The sequence below is a fragment of the Stenella coeruleoalba genome (genome assembly GCF_951394435.1).
Source record: "Stenella coeruleoalba genome assembly, chromosome: 2".
NCBI lineage: Eukaryota > Metazoa > Chordata > Mammalia > Artiodactyla > Delphinidae > Stenella > Stenella coeruleoalba.
The window spans coordinates 86,489,385-86,503,949 of NC_137147.1; the positions used below are offsets into that span (position 1 = coordinate 86,489,385).

Here is a 14,565-nt window from a genome sequence, read left to right on the forward strand (position 1 = left end):
AATTCTGATGCTATTTTTTTTTTAAATAAAAATTTTCCTGAACCCAAAGAACTAGAAAGAGTACTACACAAAAGCCAAAGTCATAGCCACTTGCAAGCAGAGGGGAAGTGATTTAAATTACCACTCAGGAAGTCTCAATTTAATTTTTTAAAAATACGAACTTACGTTGGCCTGTAACATTAAATATTAAATAGAAAGGAAGAGGCTGCTGGAACCTGAACCTGTCACACTCCCATTCTGCGCCAACCGCAAAGACACTGATACCAAAAGCACCTTCAATATCACGTATGCTCAACCACATGCACCCAACTCCAAACATCCTGAACTGTAATGCAGCCTTTGTGAACATTTCTTAGGGAGTGGAGCAAGGGGTCCACAGCACGACAGAGAGTAAAACTTTCCCCCAAGTGACTTTTAAAATGTCTTCCCCCAAGTCTCACTTCCTCAAGCAGCTACTCAAATCCCTCCTCATGTCTCCCTCTTCCAGTCTCGTCCAGCCCCTTCACTCTCTTCCCTTCTCTCTCTTTTTTGAGGCAAAGCTCTCGACTGCTTCAAATCTGCAGCTCTCTCCAGTTCTCTGCTCATCACAACCAAGACAGTGTAGTCGAGCTGCTCGACAGTAGGATTCTTTTCCTCATTGTGTGGTGGGGTGTGTATATGTGTGTGGGTGTGAAGCATGACTGTAAACAGTTATAAATTAATAGCTTTCTCCTGTCATAGTTGCATATTCATATACATGTGGAAATAACTGGAAGGAAAGGGGAGCATTTCAGGACAGCAGAGTCTGAGCTAACCGTGTGCCAGACGCTGTATTTACACACATTATTTCTAATTTACACACATTATTTCTAATCCTCTCCATCTTTCAGATGAGGAACTTCAGGCTCAGAGCCACTGTTCATTCTCTTTCGCCCAGCACACAGCCTCTGGGATGTTGCTAACATATTAATGTAAAATGCAAAAGAAAACATGAAAGATACGTCTGGGAGTGACTGGGGAGAGGAAACGGAGTAGAGGCTGGGTTGTCTTGTGCTCGGGAGGGAAGGTCTGGAGGCTGGGGCAGTGGAGGGAAAAGGTTGTTTAAAGGAAGGGTCCTGTTAGATGGGGCAGGGGCTCCAGGGGCAGAAGAGGGTCTCGGGCTCGTCTTGTTCTCCTCTTTGCCCATATGGCGATCAAATGGCCACCTCTCTGTTCCTCAAACTCTTCCAGCTCATTTTTAAAGATAGAGACCCTCTGAATGATGACTTGGTTAATTTATGCACTAAAGCTAATTAAAGTAGATACTTTGGAAGTCTCATAGGCAACTTCAGTCTTTAAAACACGGAATGACACCATTTCAAACAGTAAACTACTTATCTTGGTTCACCCATATGCTAAAGAGTACGAGCTTTTAAATTCCTAAACACCTTGTCAATTTGGGGTGAACTGGTCCAAAAGAAAAAAAAAATATCTGTAGAAGTGACTGCTTTTAAAATTATCACTTGAGTAGAATTTAGTGAATACTAGTACTTAAGTGACTTCTGTTTTATCATATGATATCCTTTAAAATCTAAATTTCCTGGCATAAGTGTCTTGAATGATTCATTTTTAGCAAGCATTACCCAGGGCTGGCTGCTGGATATTTATCTTGGATCTGAGCCTATGTGTGAAGAATATTAGCTAGGAAATATACTATTGGTAGATTACAAAAAGCCATGCGTGGCTACAAAAATTTCCATTTATACTGTGCTCTAAACTCCATATATTTAGAAGCTGTCATCTCGATTTCATGCTGATAATTTCGAGTTAGGCAAAAATTGACAGTTAAAACTGCCTTCCCATAGAGTTTAGGTGTTGTTTTATAAGAAGCAATTTACAAAAGAAAATCCATTCAAAAGTTAAAATTCTGATTTTAAAATGATGGTTTTTATGATCTCTGGTTTTAAGGAGGTTTCAAGGCATAAGGAAGGCATGAAAAAAAAAAAAAAAACCAAGAATGAACAAATGATGAAGGAAGATGGGAGATGGAGTCAAGGGAATTGGCGAGTTGAATCACTGACAGAGAGATTCAGAAAGGCAAAGACGGGAGAAACTGCACATCCAGGGAGAAAGCACAGCTGCACATTATGCCAGATAGACAGTGTAGTCCTGGGAAAGTTTAAGTTTTGATAAATTAAATTTTCCTGTTGATGAGGCAGAGGCAGCTGGGATATTTGAAAATTAAGAGATAACTCAAACCCTAACCACATTTCAAATACCTCTAGCACTTAAAACCTTCTACCCCAGCTGTTAGCAAAAGCTAAAAAGTGGCCAGGCTGATGTTTTATAAATAGCCATCCTTGTGTTTATCCTCCTGCAGGTGGATAAATGAGAGAGGCGGGGAGGGAAGGAGAAAAAAAGCCAATTCTGACTGAGTGCTAGTTATGTGTCAGGCCCCATGTTAAGCGCTCTACTAATGTACTCCTTCATCTTCACAGCAACCATATGAGACAGGCACTATCGTCAAGCCCATTAGACAGACGGGAAAGCTAAAGCACAGGGAAGGTTGGTAATGTGATAATTATCACATAGTCAGTCAGTGACTGAGCTGGGAGTTGAAACCAGGCAGTTTAACCATAGAACCCAAATACATAATCACTGTGCCATATGGCATTTACTAAAATAACCAAAAATTAGTTGACAGGATAAAAGGGACTGAAAGTGTGTGGTACTCAAACACCTGGCTGCTACCTGGGAAATCTGTTAGGACATCGTAGTAGAAGGCCCGAGTCCTCTTGGGTGTTTGTCTCAGACACCCACTATTATTTTTAAGTCAAGGAAGAAAAAGAAACCTACCTGAAGGTATCCTTTCTTCTAAATTCAAACGTGAATAAGTGAAAGAATTTAAAATGTTTGAGTTTTTGACATATTCACTTCATTATACTAAAATTTTTACAAAATGCCAAATACCTCTTGAGGGGAACATTTCAGTAATTTGGTGGTTGAATCATGTAGCAATCATAAGCCTAACTTCTAAAGCAGTTTCCAGAAAGAGAGTGCAATTTTTTTCAAAGTACGTATAAATATACACACATACCAATACTCTCTCCCTATAAGACATCTTCAAGCCAAGTTTCCATTTCTTTCAGACTCTATTTATATGCAAGCAGTTCTAAGAATTCTCAGAAAAGGACAGGTCCGACACTGTCCCCTCACTAACATCCCTCAGAGCAAGAGTCCTCATCCATTTTTCAGGCATGACCCACTTTAAGGGTTCAGACTCCGTGGTGAGTCACAAGCACATCTTCTAAGGACCTGGATGGGCTGCAAATGAGATGAAATGAAAATGACTAAAATGTTCAGTCAGCCACCTTAGTCTCTTTCTTATTTGCCATCTGTCCACAGATCGTTAGGTTCAAATCACATTTTTGCGAATAAATATCTAGAATTCGGGGACCTCTTTTTGGGACACTTCTCCCTCTTCACAGCCATACAGGCCAAAAGCAGCAGCTATAGGGCTCCAGTAGGTGAAGCCCGCAGGGCAAGAACTCAAGGAGGCCCACAGCTGGGGGCACTGCAGGCCCCCGAGCGAGTTTACCTCCTCCTGCCTGTGTGGATGACTCAGACAGGCCTTGCAAAGCCCCTACAAGGCTTCTGACACCCCCGCAGTGACTGCAAGCTCCTTACTCCCTGCCTTCCCCTCAGTCCCATCTGCTGCCATCTACACTCATGGTCCACACGAGGCCCCCTTCACAATGGCCTTTCCATCCCTTTTCTAAATCAGTCTTAAGGCCCTCCTAACTTTCCACTCAGTGCTGTAACTATTCATAAACATATTCTGTTTCTCACTAGACTGTAAGCTCCCTTTAGTAGGGCCCTCATCCAATTCCCCTTTCTGGAACTCATGGAGCCTTGCCCAGTAGATGTTCAACAAATACTGAATTAAACAAATGGTTCTGAAATCCAGTTTCTGAAAACTGAGAAGTCATATGCAGCTCAGTGGAAACCATAGCACTGGATGGGCACCTTTTGAGCCTCAGAATGTTCACTCCTTGCATAACACTGGAATTGTGGGATTATTCTGCACAAGCTGATGGTGTTTTCTGTAGGTCTGCTTTGTATACTTACCAGTGTCCCAAAGGTGAAGCAGTCTGATTAGGCAATGGCTGTTTAAACACACATTAATCATGCATTAGGAGTCCTAAATTGAACAGCACGATACACAGGAAAATACCTTGGACACAAGGCATCCATTACAGACAGAAGTGATCTCTCACATCCTGCCGTGTACATATTTGGAGAGTAAGTGCGCTTTAGGGAGCTCTGCTTACTTAAAAGGAAAAAAAGGGATGAAAGAAGAAAGAATACATCTGCATGCTGCTTGGAGGCCATGGCTTGGCACGGAGGCACCTGTCAGGGAGCCAGGGCCTTTGGAACTTGTATTGGCCATCGCAACGATGAGCTGCTCAACACAAGGATGCCTCGGTGTCTCTAACTGCTTCCTTCTTCCTTCCTGGCGTGCAGGAGGTCTAGGAGGTTGTCTTACACTGTCTTATAAGCCTGCTGCTCCGTGGCCTCAGCCCTCCCAGCAGAGGTAGCAGCAGTTGGTATAGCGCCTGCAGAAACCCACTCAAATATCTGGTCTAGAGGCCCTGTGTGCTTGAAGTGTTTCTGCAGGACAGGTAGGCTGGAGGGGTGAGGCTGGAGGGGTGTGACCAGAGAGATCCTACACCTATTCCTATTCTCCTCAAGAAAAAGGGGAGCAGTGGGAATGTTGGCTTCACCCTTTAAAGTCAGATATAGTCTGGGGGGGATATTGGCTTCACTCTTTAAAAGATGCATTCACACAGATGAACATCCATGCCTGAACTACACCAGGATGGAAGCTGATGACAGGTCCCTGGGGATGATGGATTTGTGCCCTCTCAGCTGTCTCAGGAATGCTTGGGGACGGACACACACACACACACACACTCCTCTTGGCAGGGTCACACTGAGAGAGGCATCAACTGTGCTTCTTAACCTCAGTTTTACCTGCAGCTCCTAAATGACGCAGGCAGAGGCCAAGCACTCCCATTCGATGGAGCTGAGTCCCCCGAGTGAGCTCAGCTTGGGACCTGGCATCCTGAGATGATGAAGAGATCTTGCACAACAAGGCGCAGCTGGGGCATCCTTACCAGAAACAGCAAATCCCAGATTCTCAAGTGGTTTTCTCCAGCTGCCTTGCCCAGATGTTTTCATAACCAGAGAGGGAAACTGGGTGCTTAACAGAATGAATGCTCCCCTAACCATCTTTTTGGTACTTTGATTATGAGCAAAGTGACACTGACTTTGAACAACAGGGATATATACTCTACAATATAATGCTCTTCATATAAACAGAGATTGATTAACCTTGGTTTCTTTCCTTTAAACATGGTATGAGACCAGATAAAATTCAAGTGGGGCAGTCTGGAGACCTACAGAGGAAAAGCACTTAACAATGTAGAGCATTATGATTACACGTACAAGAGTGAATAAGAAAAAAGACTGGAAGGAAATAAGAGCAAATTATAATGTTAGTATATTAAGATGCTGACGTTGAGAACTTTTCTCATAATTTCTCAATGTTCCATGATGTAATTTTTTTGTGATGAAAAATATTTAAAGTAAAATAATGTAGACTTCAGGTATTAAATAATCTGTGCTCTGGATAATTAAACATAGATACTCAATTCTCCACACACCAGATGACATAGTGTATGTGAAAGCACCTTATACACAGAAAGGTGTATAAATGTATTGGATGTTATTGCCCCTCAGTGCTTTTGAGTATTAGGCTGCCGTATCAGAAAACTGTTTAGAATGGCTCTTGTTTGTTATGGTGAGTGATATTCAGTAGGGATAACTCACATGCCACCAACCAAAAACACCCTTACACTAAAAAAGGGCTGGCCCACTATCTCTTTAAAAATAAACACTAACCTATGACAAATTCTATCCTGGCCAGGCCTCTCTCCCGTCTTGGGGGGAAGGCTGAACTGTGAATGGAGCGCATTCTTCTAGGCCAAAGTCTGTAAGTGCATCTGTCTATATGTGTGAGTGGTTCAGAGTTGCCATGTGGTCAGACTGCCATACAGTGTCCCATCCAGGCTGGCTGAGTGGCTCTTCCAGGACGAGTGGGGTCACATAACAATCTGCTCAGCATAGCAAGCAGCTTCCTTCCCAAGTGGGAAAATCTGGAGCCGCCCCATACCAACTTTTTCTTTTTTGCGGGCCTCTTACTGCTGTGGCCTCTCCCGTCGCAGAGTACAGGCTCCAGACACGCAGGCTCAGCGGCCATGGCTCACGGGCCTAGCCGCTCCGCGGCACGTGGGATCTTCCTGGACCAGAGCACCAACCCGTGTCCCCCTCATCGGCAGGCGGACTCTCAACCACTGCACCACCAGGGAAGCCCCATACCGACTTTTTATCATGCTCCACATAAGCAAATGCTGCACTAAATATATATTCCAAATACATTTTATCAGAGCAACACTAGCATTTGTGCTCAGGCTAATACTCTATTATATGGATTATAGTCAACTGGAATAAAATGAATATTCTCCACCACAACTCAATTGTTCTTTACACAGTTTTTAATGAGATTCCACCCAGTGTCACAGCAGTACTTATGTAATTACTCTATATAACTCTGCCAGCAAGGAGGGAATGAAATCTCCTTATCAGGGTATTGCAAACCAACACCACCTCAGCAGACTGTCTCTCTCAGTGCACTGCTGCATTTTCGATAGTCTGGGAGCGTGGCCATCATGCAGAGGGAACGCTTGGGTGACCCAGGCTTCAGCACCGCAGAATAGCTTTCAGGGATGAGGACTGCACTTTCCTGACATTTCTCAAGAAAATGTTCTATGAAAAGAAAGGGAGCCTGCAACTTCTAAGCTGGGTTCTCTTTAATCAGGACGGTCAAAGGGACACGGGTGGCAGCGTGTACCTCACTCAGAGGCTGCCGAATGCAGCTTTGCTGGAACCTGGGACAATCCATCAGGGAAGGGTAGAGAGCGGGAGAAGTGGATGGAGTTGAAAAATAGTTTATTTGCCTCCTTGAGGAAGACTGTAGGTCAGCAGAAAGCAGCATAAAGAAAGTGCTGCTGGAAGCAGGTTAAATCTGGTCTTGGGAAATTATCTGAATCAGCAAGATGGGCCTCTGCCTCCTATTGCTGGGGAACCCCAGAAGCCAGGGGCTAGACCCTGAGAAGTTCCACTGAGGCTTTGTCCTGTGGTCTCAGGAATGACTGCTACTTGCAGTTCTGCTTTGGGCCATGAGAGAGAGGACACTGCAGCACGATCTTGGTTTCTGCTAAAGAATTCTCAGAGCATTCCCAGGGAAGCAAAACTCCACAGAAGCTGCCGAGGTAGAGTGTGGAAGAGGGGACAGGACTGCTGCACTACAAAGTCCCCGCTCCTGCTTTCTGGGCTTCTCTCTGGTAGCATCGCCCCTGCCCTGTCCAAGCAAGACCCAATTCTTGGTGGTAGAGGCAGGCAGACTTAGGAAGCAAGTATCGCTCCCATTCCACAACCAAAAGAAGATCAACAATGAGAAGGCTTGGTCAGAGAGTAATAGGAAAACACAAATGGAGAATCTCTACTCCTATGGTCTACACTGCCGATTACTGTTCTATACGGTTGATGTCACTGATCAACCATAGACCACGTTGCTCACTAACCCTTGTAGATCCTTCTTTGCTCCTTACACACCTGACCTTCACACCCACTTCCCTCACATTTCATCTCCAACTTCCTCTGCCAATAACAACAGGACAGTAACCTCACACCTTAGCTACAATTTACACTCCTTGTGTAAACAGAAAGACTGCTTAGCAAGTTTCTACATTGTACCTTTCATTTGTTACCTGCATGGGTGGTATTTTTTGCACTTGGGTGTGTTAATAGTAAGACTCTAGTAATCGTAATATTCAGCACATATTTAACCCTTCAAAGGGCATTCTCAACTATTATGTGATTTTTACAGTCTCAGATAAAAAATTCACAGAGACTGGCAGGATGGGTATTCTTCCTAATTTACAAATGAAGAAAATGTAATTTGCGGATGTTAAGTGACTTGCCTAAAGGGTATGGCACAATTGAAACCCATTCCCAGGTTTCTTGATCCTCACCCAAGGTCTCATTCAATGAAACAGTTCTGTGCTACCTGGGTGGAATGATCATTACAGAAGAAATCGGGCAGAGCTGAGCGGCACGTGATGGGAAGAAAGCTACTCAGCCAAGCCTTGTCAGTGTCCAGATTCAATTAAATATCATCAGGAAGAGGGCTATTCAGTTTGTGCACCTCTCGTCCCTTCCTGCTCTCATGCTGTCATGGGGACTGGCACAGAACTGCACAGACTGTGATCCAGGATCTTCTGGTCCAGAGACGCCTCTGTCTGTACGCTTACCTAGGAGATGGAGGCCTGCTGGAGGCTGAAGCCCAAAGCAGATGGGCAAGCTCATCAATGCACTTGGCATCGCCCCTGGCTCATCCAGGCACTGTGAGAGACAGTGACTCAAAGGTTATTTTACAGACCCCAAATTATTCAGTTGGCCCTATGTGCTTCCCTACCCCAAATACAGGGGCTGAGCAAGAAGGCAAAGTGAGAATTTGGGGGTCAAAGTACGATGAGTAATATTAAAGGGGAAGCCAAAGAATGACTCTAAAAGGTGAATGGTGTTGCTTTTTACTCACCCTGATGCCATCCCAAAATAGGGAGCAGGTGATAATGTGTGTGGGGGAGGGGAGTTGACTCATCCTGGCTTGCCATATCTGAACAATAACTATGACATTTTACTTTGCGTTTCTGTAGCATCTCTTTCTATTGAGCTTGGCATTGGCCACATCCACCTTCCCTCAGCTTGATGAGACAGCCTTGTCTAGCAGGGGATGAGAGGGTCCCTTTAGCAAGACTGTTCCCACCATCCTGCAAGGCCTAACATGAAATTTACCTTTCTTCATGAAGTCTTTTCTGATTCCTTCCAATTATCAATGATATTTCCTTCCTTTAAAGCCTCAAAACATTCACCTCTAAACTCATGCCTTTTTTTACAGACATTTGTGCAGTACGCTCATTCCCCTCCAAAGAATAATCATTAGACTATGTTTCTTGTGGGTAGAGACTGTGCCTTACTCACTGTTTGCCCACCCCAAGGCCTGGCAGTAACGCCCTGTCCATGGTGAGTGCTCCGTGAATACTGCTCAAGAGACGTGGATTATTTTCATCTTATCTAGGCTGGAACCTCTCACAGTACCTCCCTGCTATTCTTCCAGGTAGCCTTGACCATACTGAGCGCTCACATACTATGGCCGTAACTAAGCAGAGGCACAGCTTTCCTCTCTCAGGGATGTGCTGTAAGCAAAGCTGGGCAAACTGATTGGGAGTTAGGAATAGGTGATTGCTGAAGTTCCTTCTAGTTCTGAAACAATAATTCTAAAATTTTGGATAAATGAAAATAGGAGGTTAGTGAATGTGGAGGGGGAGTAATAAATACTGAAATAATGAATAAATGAAAAAGGAGTTGGGTATGTTGTAGGCTCAAGGAAAATACAACATATTCAGGAAAGATATTCTGGGATGACATAATTTAAGATGCTCCATGAAGAACGGGAAGAACATTTCCCAGAACAAGTGGCGTTTTCTAGTACAACAGGGTCTGGTTTAGGGAATGTCTTGAAATGAGATCAAATGAATATAAAATAGTGTTGAGTAAATCTGACAGGGAGAGTACAGGAAAGGCAATAAGACAGTCTGAAACAAGTGACAATCTGAAAAGACAGTGAACTCAGACACTCTGTGTGTGTGTGTGTGTAGGTAGATGTGATATATTAAGTATAGGTTTTGGAATCAGATTAGCGTGGCATCCCAGCTGCCAGGCTCAGTAGCTGTGTGACAGTGGATGAGTTATTTAACTGAAGTTTCAGTTTCTTTATGTTTATCATGAAGATATATATGCATCTTCATATGAAATTAAATGAGATAAATGATATAAAATGCTAGCACAACACCTAGCACTCATTCATTTAACAAATATTGTGTATCTTGTATGTGTTAGATAGTTTGCTAAGCATTTTTTAAAAATTAATTTTTGGCTGCGTTGGGTCTTTGTTGCTGCATGCAGGCTTTCTCTAGTTGCAGCGAGTGGGGGCTACTCTTCGTTGCGGTGCACGGGCTTCTCATTGCGGTGGCTTCTCTTGTTGTGGAGCACGGGCTCTAGGTGTGCGGGCTTCAATAGTTGTGGCACACGGGGTCAGCAGTCGTGGCTCGTGGGCTTCAGTAGTTGAGGCTTGCAGGCTCCAGAGCACAGTTCAGTAGTTGTGGTGCACGGGCTTCATTGCTCCGCAGCAGGTGGGATCTTCCTGGACCAGGGCTCGAACCTGTGTCCCCTGCATTGGCAGGTGGATTCTTAACCACTGTGCCACCAGGGAAGTCCAAGTTTGCTAAGCATTTTACATGATAAATCATCAGAAAATGGAAGCTATAATTGTGATTAGCCAAAGGGACTATGCCTCTCCTTCCTGCATCCCCCACTGCAAATTATGTCCCTTTTGATTCTGGAACTTAGAAGAAAAAATGTCATTTTATTGTATATGTGAGTTCACTTATTGGCCTTTGGTATATTTTGCTTAAAAAATCAAACAAACCAAAATTTTGTCCTGAGCTTTAAGTGCACTGTAAATACAAATTAAGTAACAAGAATTTTCTTAAAGTCTCAGCTTTTTAAGACAGTCTCTCCTTTGTGCACAGACGCGTAATCAAAAAGCCAAACACACATCCTTCTCTCCTCTTGGAAAGTCATTTCTTGACATGGTACCCAAAGAAACATCTTGAAAGAGACATGCATGGTTATGTGTCCCCTCTCCGGGGACAGTCTTCGCCCGTGGATGTGAAACAGGCTTTGGCAGCTGCTCAGTATCATTAGACCAAGGGCAAGTCAACTGCTCTCTCAGGCTTAAAATAAAGTTATCATCTCAAACCAAAAATGCTATGCATTTGACCAAGAAAAGAAAGCCAATAGAGATTCAGTTATCATGAGGGATTTCTTGTTGATCTTATGAGTTTTCTACAGTGAATGCCTGAAAGTCTGATGTTTGTATGTATGTACATACATATGTGTGTATATAGGGTATTATGGAAAAATTGCTGAAGGGTACCTGCTTTGCGAAAGGGCTGTTCTTGTGTGTAGATTAGCAAACCATAAAACTCGAGTGAGGTTTGTTTTGCTAAGTATACAACTTCTTAATACATTTCATGAGCAATCAATCTCTGGGAAAAATACATTAGTTTTCAATAAAGGAACACATTATTTTTCTATTCTGTATGTTGCTTGTTTTCCAATGGGTTGTATCTACTCTGGTTATAACCAAGAATAAGGTGGCAACCTCAGAGACTGTTTTCTTGAGGTCTTGGCTGTATGAGAGAACCAAAATGTTTTCAGAATTGCAGATGGATAACTTGGGATTCATTTGGGGTTCATGTATTTTGGTGGGAAGTTCCCGACAAACAAGGCAAAGATATAAGGATAAGTAACTAGTACATGCAAACAAGGAGTTTTTAGAAAATCACTCACAGATACACTTATTCAAGCCTTGGGTAAGAAGAAAGGAGGGCATACATTCACTGTTTCACTTAATAAGTTGAATATGATCCCATCACACTTAGAGTAGATCCATTTCGAAACTAATGCTTGGTTTTCTCTAATCCCTATTTATTCTTAATTGACACAGTAATCTCTAGCTAGGATAAGGTATTTTCTCTCATAAATTTATAAACCTTTACAAAGGAAATTACTTTGGGGAAATTACTTCAAATGTCAAGTAACTCAAGGGACTTAATCTTGGAATTTATGTTTTCTATTTTTAATGTTTTAATCCAGACACAGTTTTCCCCCCTTAAGTCCCTTCAAGTATTAAAGGGACTAAATCAGCTCTCATACAAAGAGCTCATCAGAAGGGAAATCAGAATTTTCCTCATTTACTTCTTTTAAATTCAGCTGTTTTGTGAGATGTAAAAAAATAAATAAATAAATGAAATCAAACCAATTAAAATACACATGATGTGAGATGACATATTTTCTGCTCCAAAGTTTTCAACATCTCAGTTACTTAGAAACATCTGCTCCACTAAGAAAAATAGACTGAAGTAATCTCAAAAAGTCATTCAATCTATGATCCCATTCCTGGGTCATATGTCAACTAAAATATCCCTAAATGAAACTGCCTATATTATGGTCTCTGAACCTTAACTTTGCAGCACTCCAAAGCATCAAACAAGACGTATTTTAAACCATTTTCATTTGTTAAAGATGCTATATAGCACTCTTCCCGTGTGTGTGTGTGTCTCCTTCCAAAAAGGTTGGGAATTATGAGTCTATGAATTTTAGGAAAGGTATAAACAAGAAGGGGATTACTAATGCTCATTGTTGGCCACTGTTTACATAACTTTATATTTAGGCTTTTTTTCTTTTGTCTCTGCAACATTGATTGTACAGTTATCCATTCATTTCTTTCAACTCTACCCTCTATGAAAACAAGAATTACCATCATCTATCCCTTATTTATTCTTCTACCTGTAATATCAGGAGGCAGTTTAGTCAGCCTTTTTTGAGGGGAGTAAATATCTTCCCCCATTATCGCCTTAAAAAGTGATTCATACAATGTTTTGCAATTTGCAAAGCATATTCACAGAAATTATCAGAGGTTTAAAAATTATTTTTAATCTTTTTTACAGATGTGAAACCTAAGTGAGGTTATGTGTTGCCTATTAAAGTATTTGTGATAATTTCTAGTTAGGTGCCTAGAAAATGCTGAGCAGAGGCTCACATCCATTTTCTCTACCCCAAATCCTTGATTCTCTCCACGGTTATTTACTGACATTCCAGAAGGCATTCAGACATTTGTATTACTTAATTTAGTTCTTCTCTTAGTGCTTTGAAGTCTTGTAGCCCCAAACTGAAGTAACACTCCAGTGATGTACAGTGAAGGCATGATCACTTGATTTTGAATGCCATGTTCTTGCCAAACACCCTTTTAAAATAGCCTCTTCTCATTGATTATTAATTCAACTACCAGTCTGCCTTGATTCCTTATCATTTCCCCCATGTTTCCTTGTGCTAGCAAGCAAGTAAACATCACTGCCTACTTACTTAGTTTACTTCCCTTTCTAAACTCAGAGACCACCTACTGAGTCCTCACTGTGGGCAAGACACTGTGATAATTTCATTTTACTTAATTCTCATGTAATTCCATGAGGTATGTATTATTATCCTATTTTATAGATGAAGAAACTGAGGCTCAGAGAGGTTAGGTGTGTGTCACCTATTAAGCTGTTTGTGATCATTTCTAGAATATATCTAAGAGAATTTGAATTTTTTTCAGGTTTTTCTTCATCCCATTTATGATACAATGTATGTTCCTTTTTTCTTACATAAATTAAAGAAGCACTAAATGCCATCCCAAAGAATGACTCAATGGTGCACGCACTAGACTCAGACTATCAGACTAATTCTCATGTAGCCAGATTCATGCTAACATAGTGGCTGGCACATAGATGCTGAATAATGTGGTACCGAGGGCTGCTCATGCCTTGAGTACCATTGATGGACCTAAGTAAAAAGGTAGGGAAAAGTAATCTTGGAAAGAAAAAAAAAAGGAAAAGGTGAAAGAAAGAGTAAAAAGAAAGGGGATATGTTTTTGCATGTTTCTGTTGCCTCTGACATGATGCTTTTTAAAAGCAGGGTTCATTGCTTCACATTCTGTTACCAAGTTCTTATTGGTACCACTATTACTCGAGTGCCTGTTCTTTCCTGTGTGGTGGTCTCTGTGACTAAGAATTTCCAGGATGACAGACCCTATAGAAACAGAATATCCTAGTGTTGGACTTTGTGCCGCTCTGCTGGCCACTCATGTCAATTCAAATCACACCTGGCACACCAGCAACACTGCTGTCAACTCCCATCCATTCTATGAACAGAGTAGAAAAGAAGAGGCCTTCCTTACCTTAGTACAAAGCCCAGCCCCCACCATCACAGAAGACTGTGCTTTCTTACAAATTCAAACAACCTCTAGTGACTAATTATGTAAGAAGTCTCTCTCCTTGGACCTCATAGCTCACTACTTCAATTCCTCTCAAGAGAGCCATCTGTTAGCCAAGGACTCAACATCAAAACATTCTTTGATGAGTCACAATTAATTGACAAGTACAATGTGTGTACTGCCAAAATGATAAATTTAACACTAGTCAAATATTCATCATGGACTAAATAAAGAGCCTTTTAGGTTTTGAAAACAAAATATTTTAAGGTTTAAAGAACTGCCTGGCTTTAAAAATAAACCAAATACAGTCCTGGCAGTTCCAAAGAAATCGACTGATATTGAGGTAGTGTTAGCCAAGCTGCTATTACATGCCTGAAAATAATCACAATTGACTTGTATTAATTGTTGACATGGAAAACTTTGCAAATAAAGTAGTGAGGTGAGCGTGTGGTGAACTGGGAGATGAGACCCAAGAGTTCTTACTCTGGCTGGGACACCAACTACCTTATGTCTCTTTGGTAATCAGCTGGTCTAGCTGATTACCA

General features: G+C 41.9%; 1 protein-coding gene across 3 annotated transcripts in view; it reads right to left on the reverse strand.

The window, feature by feature from the left end:
- FRMD5 (FERM domain containing 5) overlaps positions 1-14,565 on the reverse strand; it is a gene marked incomplete at its 5' end in the record, with an annotated part of 339,686 nt that overhangs the window by 72,768 nt on the left and 252,353 nt on the right. The gene's annotated exons all lie outside the window — the stretch shown is intronic.